This window comes from Apis cerana, linkage group LG8, assembly GCF_029169275.1.
Source record: "Apis cerana isolate GH-2021 linkage group LG8, AcerK_1.0, whole genome shotgun sequence".
Taxonomy (NCBI): Eukaryota; Metazoa; Arthropoda; class Insecta; order Hymenoptera; family Apidae; genus Apis; species Apis cerana.
This window is the reverse complement of record NC_083859.1, coordinates 6,127,864-6,139,530: the sequence shown is the minus strand read 5'-3', so window position 1 is coordinate 6,139,530 and position 11,667 is coordinate 6,127,864. Positions and strand designations below refer to the sequence as shown.

Sequence of the window (11,667 nt, the reverse complement as noted above, 5' to 3'; positions counted from 1 at the left end):
GTCTTTAAACTTGAATCAGTAATTATTTAATAATGTTTCTATAAGAGAAAATGAGAATTTTCAAATGAACATATAAAATATATAAAATAAATCGATTAGAATAAAATAATAATCAAACATAAATTTCATCTTAAAAAATACATATCATAACATTAATTAAATATAACTAGAAATGTAGCCGTTAAATATATAAATAAAGAAAAATAAATAATTTAACTTTCGAAAAATTATTAATTATAGAAATAAATCAATATATTGACTGAATAATAAATGCACAAATATTAAATAATACAATGCAAGAAAATAATATGGAATAATAATAAGGAAGAAAATATGTATATATTAACAAAAAAATTACATACGTCAAGCAAGAATAGAACTTTCGATTACCATAAATATCGATAATTTAATGACGCTATATTATAATTTCGACTATCGAATTACAAATTAGAAAGGAGATACTTGTCCAACGATAAATTAAAAATGTCTAAACATGTCGAAATATGTCGAAATATATCGAAATATGTCGAGCATGATACAAACGTGAATTTTTTGGAAAGACTATATTATGGAAAAAATATCGAAGTTTCGAGCATAACACTAGACGAAAAGAAGAGAAAAATATATATAAAAATATTATACATAATGTATTTAGAAACGCAATATGTACCAATAAGTAAATCTATTGCCATTAAAAAAAATTAAACATCGAAATTATCAGCTACAAATTATATATACATAATATAATCTTTCATTCAAAATCATTCTAATAATAAAACGACAATTTGTACGACAAATGAAAATCAAAACCGTAAAATAAAGATAATATCATATTGGGATAAAGCAACAATAAATTCAAATCTTAACTCAATGAAGGACAAAATACCGGTAACCTCAACAAATATTAAATATACGATTAAATATACGATCCACAAAAAAAGCACAAAAAAAGTTAAAACACTAATTGATTTCTTTATTATAATAATAAATGAGCTATTAAACTATTAAATAATCAAAACTAATAATAATTTATAAATTTATTAACAGAATATGAATAAAATTACTTATTGCGTAGTAAAATCGCCGAAGCCGGTTACAATCACACGTCTCGTCACGATGACTTTCTGCAGGAAACTGACGCCGTATGCCAAAATTTTTGTAACAACTTTCTGATTGGCTAAGGTCGTACATGTATTTGATAATCAAAATTGCACAGAAACATAAAGTATTGCAAAATATATTTTATTTATTCTAATTAGGTATATATTAAAGACAAATTGTTAAATTATTTATACATTATTAATTTATTATTTTTATAATTATTTATTTGATTTTTATATTTTTATATTCTTTTATTAAATGTTATTTATTAAATGTTATTTAAAGGTTATTTTACTGATTTATTTATCGATTATTGATTTATCAATTATTTGTTAATTTATTCATTTGTCTAGTGATTTATTTGTAGATGTTTTTTGTAAATTTCTCTGTTTCGTTCATATATATATGTATGTATTAATTTATTTATATACATTAATTATATACATTAATTTATTTATTTATTTTACTTTATTTAATTAATGATACATATGTTCATTCATTCATTTATTTCTTTGTTTATTATTTTGATAGTTTAATTATTTTTATTTATTTAAAACAATTATTAAATCATGAAATTAATCTAAATTAATAAACAGATGAATAAATATACAATTTAATAAAATAAATAAATAAATAAATTGATATATATAAAAATGAATAAAACAAAAAATCTATAAATAAATCTATAAATAAGTCACTAGACAAAAAATATTTTATTAGAATAATTATTAAATCTGAAATGAATCTAAATTAATAAACAAATGAATGAATATATAACTTAATAAATAAATAAATTGATATATGTATACATAAATGAATAAAATAAAAAAATAAATAAAAAATTTATAAATAAATCACTAGATAAATAATTTATTTATTTATTTAAAATAATTATTAAATCATGAAATGGATTTAAATTAATAAACAGATAAATAAATATATAATTTAATAAATAAATTAATCTATATAAAAATGTATAAAACAAAAAATCTATAAATAAATCTATAAATAAGTCACTAGACAAAAAAAATATTTTATTAGAATAATTATTAAATCTGAAATGAATATTAATTAATAAACAAATGAATATATAACTTAATAAATAAATAAATTGATATATATATAAATGAATAAAATAAAAAAAATAAATAAAAAATTTATAAATAAATCACTAGATAAATAATTTATTTATTTATTTAAAATAATTATTAAATCATGAAATGGATCTAAATTAATAAACAGATAAATAAATGTATAATTTAATAAATAAATTAATCTATATAAAAATGTATAAAACAAAAAATCTATAAATAATTCTATAAATAAGTTACTAGGCAAATAATATATTTTATTAAAATAATTATTAAGTTTGAAATGAATCTAAATTAATAAACAAATGAATATATAACTTAATAAATAAATAAATTGATATATATATAAATGAATAAAATAAAAAAAATAAATAAAAAATCTATAAATAAATCACTAGACAAATAATTTATTTTATTAGTATAATTATTAAATCATGAAATTAATAATCAAATGAATATATGACTTAAGAAATAAATAAATTAAATATATATAAATGAATGAAATAAAAAAAATCTATAAATTACTATGTAAATAATTTTAATCACTACATAAATAAATTATTAAATTTAAATTTAATTAAATCATGAAATGAATCTAAATTAAATAAATGAATTATCAATATAATATTAATCAAATGAATGAATATATAACGTAGTAAATAAATAAATTGATATATAAATAAATGAATAAAACAAAAAATCTATAAATAAGTCTGTAAATCAATCACTAAACAAATAAATTGATAAATAATTAATAAATATCGATAATCGATAAATAAATTAAAAAAGAAATAAATTAATAAAAAATAAAATATGATAATAGTATAAATAAGTAATATAAAGTATAAATATAAAAATCGAATAAATAATTATAAAATAAATTAAATTAGTTATATAAATAAATTAATAATTCGTTTTTAATTATATATATTTAATTAAAATATAATTAAAATAATAATAATAAAAATAAAAAAAAATTTACAATATTTTATCTTTCTTTATAATTTCGATTATTGAATTGATTTGAGATACCATCCAATCAGAAAGCCGCTTTGACAAGTTTAATGCATCCTTTTCTTTTAGAAACTCATCGTGACAGGACGTGTAATTATAATCGCTTTTGTGATTTTACTGCGCAATAATTAATTTTATTCATATTCTGTTAATAAATTTATAAATATTATTAGTTTCAATTATTTAATAATTTATTCATTATTGTAATGAAGAAATCAATCAGTTTTTGAGTCTTTTTGTGCTTTTTTCGTGGATCGTATATTTAATTGTTGAGGTTACCCGTATTTTGTGCTTCCTGAGTTGAAATTTGAATTCACTTGTTGCTTTATCCCAATATGATATTTTTATATCTTTATTTTACGTTTTGATTTTTATTTGTACAAATTGTCGTTTGATTATTATAGGATGATTTCGAAAGAAAGATTTCTTTTTTATTTTTATTTATTTTTTTTTTTTTAGGTCAATTAACACAATTATTCTAAATTACTTTTTTCTTAATTTAATTCTTTTAGATTTTTAAGTTTAAAATTAAATTTTTCTTCGGTGTTTTAATTCTTTTCCATTTTATAGCAATTAATTTTTATATTATTTTTTCTTTTTATGTTTGTATTTATTCATTATTCATTTATTCATTACTTATATATTATAGCACTAAATTTTTTTATACATTGCAACATACAAGAAAAAAACATTATAATATGTAAATAATGAATAAAACGTAAAAAGAAAATATAATGTAAAAATTAATTATTATAAAGTAAAAAAAACTAAAACATAGAAGAAGAATTTAATCTCAAAGTTAAAAAAATCTGAAAAAATTAAAACATAAAAAAAGAATTTAAAACAAATATAATTTAAATCAAGATAATACAAAATCATTTAAATAATTAAATTTATTAAATTTATAAAATTAAATTCTTTTCTTATGTGCAGTTTTGTGGAATTTACTTAATTGTTATATTAAATTTCTCTTTTATGTTTTTTTTTACTAATTTAATTAATACTTATGTTAAATGTTTTTATTCTTTTAAATTAATTTCTTTTTAGTTTCTTTTATGTTTCAATTTTTTTTATTTTATAATAGCTAACTTCTATATTCCCTTTTTGTTTTATTAATTATTAAAGGTATAATATTAAATTCTTTTTTATATGTTGCAGATTTATATAATTGTTATATTACAATATGTAAAAAAATTTAATGTTAATAAAATATATAATAAATAAATATACAAAGAAAATAATGTAAGATAAACATTTACTATTATAATAAAATAATAAAAGATTGAAAGATAGAAGAAGAACTTAATCTCAAAGTTAAAAAATCTAAAAGAACTAAAACATAAAAAAAAATATTTAATAGAAATGTTACCTAAATCTAGATAATGTAAAAACATTTAAATAAAATAACTAAATGTAACAAAATTGATAATGTTAAATTCTTTTCTTATATGCAGCTTTGTTAAATTTAGTTAATTATTATATTAAATTTCCTTTTTAAGTTTTTTTTCTAATTCATTAAAGTAAATAACTTATACTAAATTCTTTTTTAAAATTTTAATTCTTTTAAATTTTTAATTTCAAGATTAAATTCTTGTGTAATAATTTCAATCCCTTTTCATATTATAGTAATTAATATTTTTTAATAGTAATTAATGTTATATTCTCTTTGTATATTTATTCATTCCTTATATATTATAACATATAATATATTAAATTTAATATTATATATACATAATATATAATACTATATAATAATATACAAACAATGAATAAAACATAAAAGAAATAGTAATAAATGAAATACATTATATAGAAATTAATTATTTTAAAAAAAAATTGAAATATGATAGAAGAATTTAATTAATCTCAAAGTTAAAATAAGAATTAAAATAAAAATAAAAAAAGAATTTAACAGAAATATTATTTAAAAAAAATGTTTAAAAAAATTAAACTTAGCAAATTTACATTATTAAATTTTTTTTATATGCTTTTTCTAATTCAATTAACACTTATATTAAACTTTTTTTTAGTTTTTTTAAATTTCTAGATTCAGATTTTTTTTTAATTTTGAGATTAAATTCTTCTTTTATATTTTAATCTCTTTTTATTTTATAATAGTTAACTTTTTATGTTATTTCCTTTTCTTATATTTTATTCATTATATTAAATAAAATTACAATACTAAATTTTTTTATATATATATTTTTTTCAATTCAATTAATATATGTATTAAATCTTATTTATTCTTTAATTAAATTAAAGTTAAAATCTTAAAATTTTTTAGATTTATTTATTTTTTACATTTATGTTAATCTTTTTTATATTTAAATTTTTTTTAATTTGATATATCTCAATATAAAATAACTTATTAATATTTCAGCTTTTTCTAATTTCTTTGAATTATAACGAAATAATTTTTTATATTTTTTCAGATTTAATTAATTGTTATGTTAAATATTTCTTTGTACTTTAGCTTTTTCCGTTTTAATGACTTTTATTCTTTCAAATAAATTAATTTATGTATTAAATTTTATTTGTATTCACTACATTTTCTTGGATTTATTTATTTTTTATTTAACATTATTCTCCTTTTATATTTTCATTCTGTTCAGATTTTGTTCATCTCAATTTATTTAAAATATCTCACTTCAATCTTTCCTAATCTCTTTAAATGTTATATTATATAAATATATTTTCTCGTCTTTTTTCAGATTTAGTTATATTAAATATTCTTTTGTGTTTTTTTCTTTTGTTGATTTTTATTATATATCGACATTGCTCTCTCTCCTTTGTTTAATATAATTTAATTCCTTAAATTTATCTATTTTAAAGTTAAATTCAAATTCTTGTGTTTCGATTATTTTAAAATCAATTATTAAATTAAATTCAGTTTTATATTATGTTCTCTTTTTATCTTTTCAATTTTTATGAATTTATTTAAGTTTTTCGTTAAATTTCTCTTTTGCTTTTACTTTTATTTTTACTTTTATTTAAATTTAATTAATCTTTTTATTGATATTTTTATATCTTTATTTCCTTCTTTGTATTATAATTATTTTATTATCTTATTATTAGTTAAATTAGTATTTCTACTGATAATTTTTTTTCCAATAAGTAAATCTTTACAGGATTTCAATCTTACAAGCAACAACAATTAATTTATGTGTTATATTATGTTTCAATTTTTCGCGCGATTTTTGAATGAAAAAAATAAGCATCATGAGCCAACCAATCAGAACATCCCTTAATTCGAGACGCGGGACGAATTAGTGCGCATCGCAATGCGCATCGGAGTGCGCAACGCAGTGCGCATCACACTGCGCATGTCGTCAGTCTACAGTTGAAAATTGTGCGGAGTGGATGTGTCGTCGCAAATTCGGATTACGCAGTAAGTTATTTTACTGTTATTATTACTAAATTTATTGCTAATTTGGTTTTTTAAATAATCCATTCAGTGTAGTGAAAACGAAATTAATTAGTTCTTTGCGTATCTTTGTGTCTTTTCCTTCGATTGTTCATTTTACGTCTATTGCGTCATTAGCGTCCCGTATCGAAATATTTCGAGACGGAATTTGAAATCATACATTGGTAGTTTGTAATATAATTTTAATCGTATCCGTTTATTGTACAATTTCTTGTTCTTTATTTTTTATCATTTTAGTCATATTAAAGTCATGTAAAAAGAAATTTTCTAGGATTTATTACGTATTCATTTCGTGAAATCGAAAGTATCGTATATTTTCCCGAATGTATATATAATATATCGTGTACAGGGTCTTCTCGCGTGTATGTTATTGTTTACTTTTTTTTGGTCTATCGTTTATATTTTGCTCGAGGTTAGAAACATTTCTTACGATATTTCATTTCCAAGAAATTGGATTCGTGTTCAAACATGTTTCGACTTGTCGAGCGTATCCCCTCTCCATCTTGTTATTCGATGCGCGAAATCGAAGCGCAAAGTGACATTGTTCGTCGATTTGTCGTGACGATTAGACGTTTGAAATTTTCTCGAGACACGTGTCTATTTGTTACGTAGTATTTTAATACTATTTTTTTTATACTACTTTTGTTATTATTTGTGCATTAATTAATACATCTTTGTTCAATGTTTTATTCAAAATTATTAAAATTGATAGTTTTTTGACAATTAAATAATTTCGAGTTCCTCGTTTATCGTACAATTGGAGTATCGAATTACAAGATGGCTCATATTGTGAGTTTTCATTTGATTTGATTGTTTTGATACTTTAATACAATGTAATTTCATATTATTCATTTATTTAGACGTTTTGATTTTTTTTCTGCGCAGGTTTAATTGATAGCGTTATGGTAATATTCTCGAAGGCGGGAAAAATTCCAATATGGACGCCATGTCTTTCTTGGTGACTTTCTTTCGTGGTAAAATCATATATTTCGTATGTATAAATTTTTTTTCTTTTTATTTGGTTAAATTTTTATTTAGTTTTATTGAATTATTAGAGATTGTTGTTAAGCAATTCGTAATAAAATTACGTTTTAATTATAAGAAAGTGGAAAAATTAGAAATTTATGAGAAACTTTAATGATTTATTATTGGAAATTAAATTTTAAAATCTGATAAATATAAATATCTGAATATTTTATTAAATTTCAGATATTAATAAATAATTGGTAATAATTTTTACGTAAAATTCACAATCAATTAAAATAAAAAGGCAGTATTTTCAGAACAAATGTTCGATAAGAAGAAGAAAAATATCAAAAAGATATTTCTTTCTCTTCTATCATTCCCTACCCCTCTACTAATTAAGCGTTAATTTCAGAAAATGTTTGTAACCGCGCGCAATGCGGTTAATAGAATCAGTGTTTGCTTCGTCATAGTATTTTGAATATTTTTTAGAGCGCAACAGCTCTGATTAAATTTAATTAAAATAATCAAACGCGAAGGTAGAATCAGTGTTTGTTCGCCGATTATAATTTATACGGACGCGTTATTAGTTTTTTATTTTTTATTTTTTTTTATTTTAAATATTCGTTTTCGGAACAGAGTAGAATCAGTGCTTCTCTCAAGAGAATACGGCGATCATCCACCACGCGAAGAGGTAAGAAGAATCATTAGATTCTCATTTATTAGATTTTAATCTTTTTGAATTAGAATTTCATATTAATTTTATTATTATTAAAATTTATTAGGAACTTAATTTTTTTATTAATATTTAAAGTTAAACATAGTTTTATTTTTTTTACTATTGTAAAATTTTAAATAACGAATGTTATATTTTTAAGAAAAGAATTATGATACAATATTTCACATTTTATTTCAGATGCCGATGATCTTTATGAAGATTTGTTTTTGGACTAATCTTAAAAAATATTTGTGACCGCGCGCAATGCGGTTAATCAGAATCAGTGTTTGCTTCGTCATAGTATTTTGAATATTTTTTAGAGCGCAACAGCTCTGATTAAATTTAATTAAAATAATCAAACGCGAAGGTAGAATCAGTGTTTGTTCGCCGATTATAATTTATACGGACGCGTTATTAGTTTCTTATTTTTTATTTTTTTTTATTTTAAATATTCGCTTTCGGTACAGAGTAGAATCAGTGCTTCTCTCAAGAGAATACGGCGATCATCCATCACGCGAAGAGGTAATTATCCTTTTATCTATCTAAATTTTTATTCTTCTAAATAAAAGTTAAATTCGCATTTCAATTTTTTCAAGTAATCAGAACCGTGTTCTAAATTATGACGTTTTGTCACAGATTTCTTCCGTCTTGATGACAACCTTCCCTTCTCGATGACTTCTGGGCTACAATAAGAGTGAAGCTATTCGTCGCATCGTATGGTGAGTCGCATGCTTTTTGGTTCCTCCGGTCACTCAATCATGTCGTAGGATGAAAGATCCGAATCGACACGAGTGATTGGTTGTATACGTAGAATTTTGCACGAGCACAATGACCGCGGGTATTTATTTATAATAATTACCCGCGAGTAGTAACAATTATTTTTGTGTTTTATTTATTAGTTCAGGCTAGGGTCTTCTTACGCTTCGCGTTTTGATTGATATAAAATGTTTAGTAGTTTTCTAATGCCAAAACATGTAATAATTATTATTATATAATTATCAATACAATATCAATACAATAATTAGTTTGAATTTTTATAATTCAAAATCCTTTAGAGTAACATTTTAAGTTATTTGATCAATTTGATTATTGCGATTGTCATATAATTATTTCACATGATTTTATTAACTTCAATATGATTTACAACACTGGTAGATAATAAAGTTCAATTTTTATTCGTACAAATATGAATTAAAAATTTTGCGCAAGAAGACATTTCGCGACAGGCAGATTTTAGAATCAGAGCAATAGGTTTTGAATATTATTCTTGTGATTTTGAAAATATGCTCTGATGAAGGAATCGCCTGAGAGTATTTCTATTCATATTTCTATTAAATACAATTACAATGAATTCCAATTTCTTTTTAAGTTCAGTATTAAAAATTTTATGTACTAAAATTTCAATAACTTCAATTAATGTTCAATTAATGAAATAAAATATAAAATAGAGTCACAAATATTTTTGAAATATTATAATAAGAATTTGACATATATAATATAATTTATATAATTATACAATTTGAAATATATAATAATGCAAAGTCAAAGAATGTTAGCCCGTTAGATACAAAATGAATATATTAATATCTTTTTAGCTCAGGATTTTCAGATTTAACCCTTTCCATGTTCATTGTCAGGATCTCATTCACGTGCTCAGGTGCTACTTGAGTGAGGGAGAGGCAATGGATATGACGACTTTAGTTGATAAGCTAATACAAATTTTTAGCGACTGATGATGCATAGCGTATCGTGCACGACGTACTTTCCACATTGTGTGTGTATGGTTAGGCTGTGGAATTGCGTCGTTTCATTTATCATATATTATTTCATTCCTTATTCAATCAGAATTTACAATCATATTCGCAATATTTAATTGCGAATAACTAATAAATTAATAATATGCAAGATTATTAATTTTTAATCTAAAATTACAATAATGATACAATTTTGATTCACAATAATGATACCATTTAGTCTAATGACTAATCTTTTAGAAAACATGACGTATTCATAAATTTTCACAATTAAAATGTAAATACACGCGTTTTTGTCGCGTTTCACGCAATGGTCGCTAGCCATCATCAGTCGATTTCAGGAAAATGGTACGTAAAGTTAGAGTGTGCGAGTAGTGTGCCAAGCTCGGGTGTCGGAGGCGTCCCGGGACGCTTTCCCTAGTGTAGGCTTTTGCGCCCGAGTGTTATGCGTGAGAATCGTGGAATGAATGTGTTGGTGTGCCTGTTTTGCCATTTTTAAATATAGGGCTAGGTAGGATAGGTAGTATACTTCTGGTGTGTCTGTTTAATCATAAGTAGGTAGGGCCGGGCAGGTTGTCACAGTCTCTGATCGGGTAGGCGCGTTTTTCGCGTGACAACCTGTTTCAGGAAATAAAATTTGATAAATCGAGGGCAAAGCTGAGATAAATGGACGATTATGCCATTTGTTTCTGGTTTTCTCATCGATTTTTCGAATTTCGCGGTCGCGGTCGTGATTTGCTTTCGAAACGAACGTTGCGCTTGAGATTCTGTGCATGTACGGAGAACGATCACGTTCGTTGGTCGTCCATGCACTTAGCTTTCGCGACTTAGTCCTTTTTTTTTCTTTTTTTCTTTGATTTGCGATTAGTGAATCTCGAGCCTAGATTTAAGTTTCAGCGGGCATCGCGCCCGAAGGAGGAAGACCGAAGAGGCCCGACAAACTGTCACGAAGAGGGCTGCAACGAATGATTTCTCATCTTTTGGATCTTGTCTGAGTCCAAAGAATGGGAAGTCATTGTTACTACTTTGTCATTGTGCTCGTTTTAGTAATACGTAGTATATGTTGTTGTATCGTATCTGGCCAATTTGCATGCTGGCCCATCGTTCATCCAATTATCATGGGCAAATCGCGGTTTTGCATTAGTGTTGCGATTGATAAATAACGGGTTGAATTAGAGTTGCGTTAAAATGATAATCGCGTTTACTATTAGCGTTGCGTTGAAAAGAATATCGCGGTTGCTTTTAATTATTTTCATGAATTAGTCTATTTTTTTTATTGTTTTTTTCTTTTAATATAAATTTGATTTTATTCTATAATATAATTATGATTTATGATATCACGATATTTAAAGTAATTTTTAAGATTTACAAAATAATAGTAAATTTTATATTAAATTCATTTGAAGAATTAGTGTTGCGTTGATGAAAGATCGCGTTTTTTATAATAGTGTTGCGTTTATTTGCCCAAATTGCCCATATTTTTCCACTTTTGGACTGTGGAATTACGTTCCAGTTCCTGAATCACCTATTACAGCCAAAAAGGCTGTACAAAGGGTGATTGTACAATGGCAGTCTCTGATTATAAGGCTGCAATCTTCCGCT

General features: G+C 22.7%; 1 long non-coding RNA gene across 2 annotated transcripts; it reads left to right on the top strand.

The window, feature by feature from the left end:
• The first annotated feature begins 6,314 nt into the window (after positions 1-6,314).
• LOC133666644 (uncharacterized) lies at positions 6,315-9,234 on the top strand. Of its 2 annotated transcripts, none has more exons than XR_009831049.1 (5): positions 6,315-6,594; positions 7,516-7,604; positions 8,009-8,287; positions 8,510-8,833; positions 8,948-9,234. It is a non-coding gene; the product is annotated as an uncharacterized LOC133666644 (long non-coding RNA). The 2 variants fall into 2 exon arrangements; XR_009831048.1 differs by having other exon boundaries at positions 7,516-7,621.
• The last annotated feature ends 2,433 nt before the right edge of the window (positions 9,235-11,667 follow it).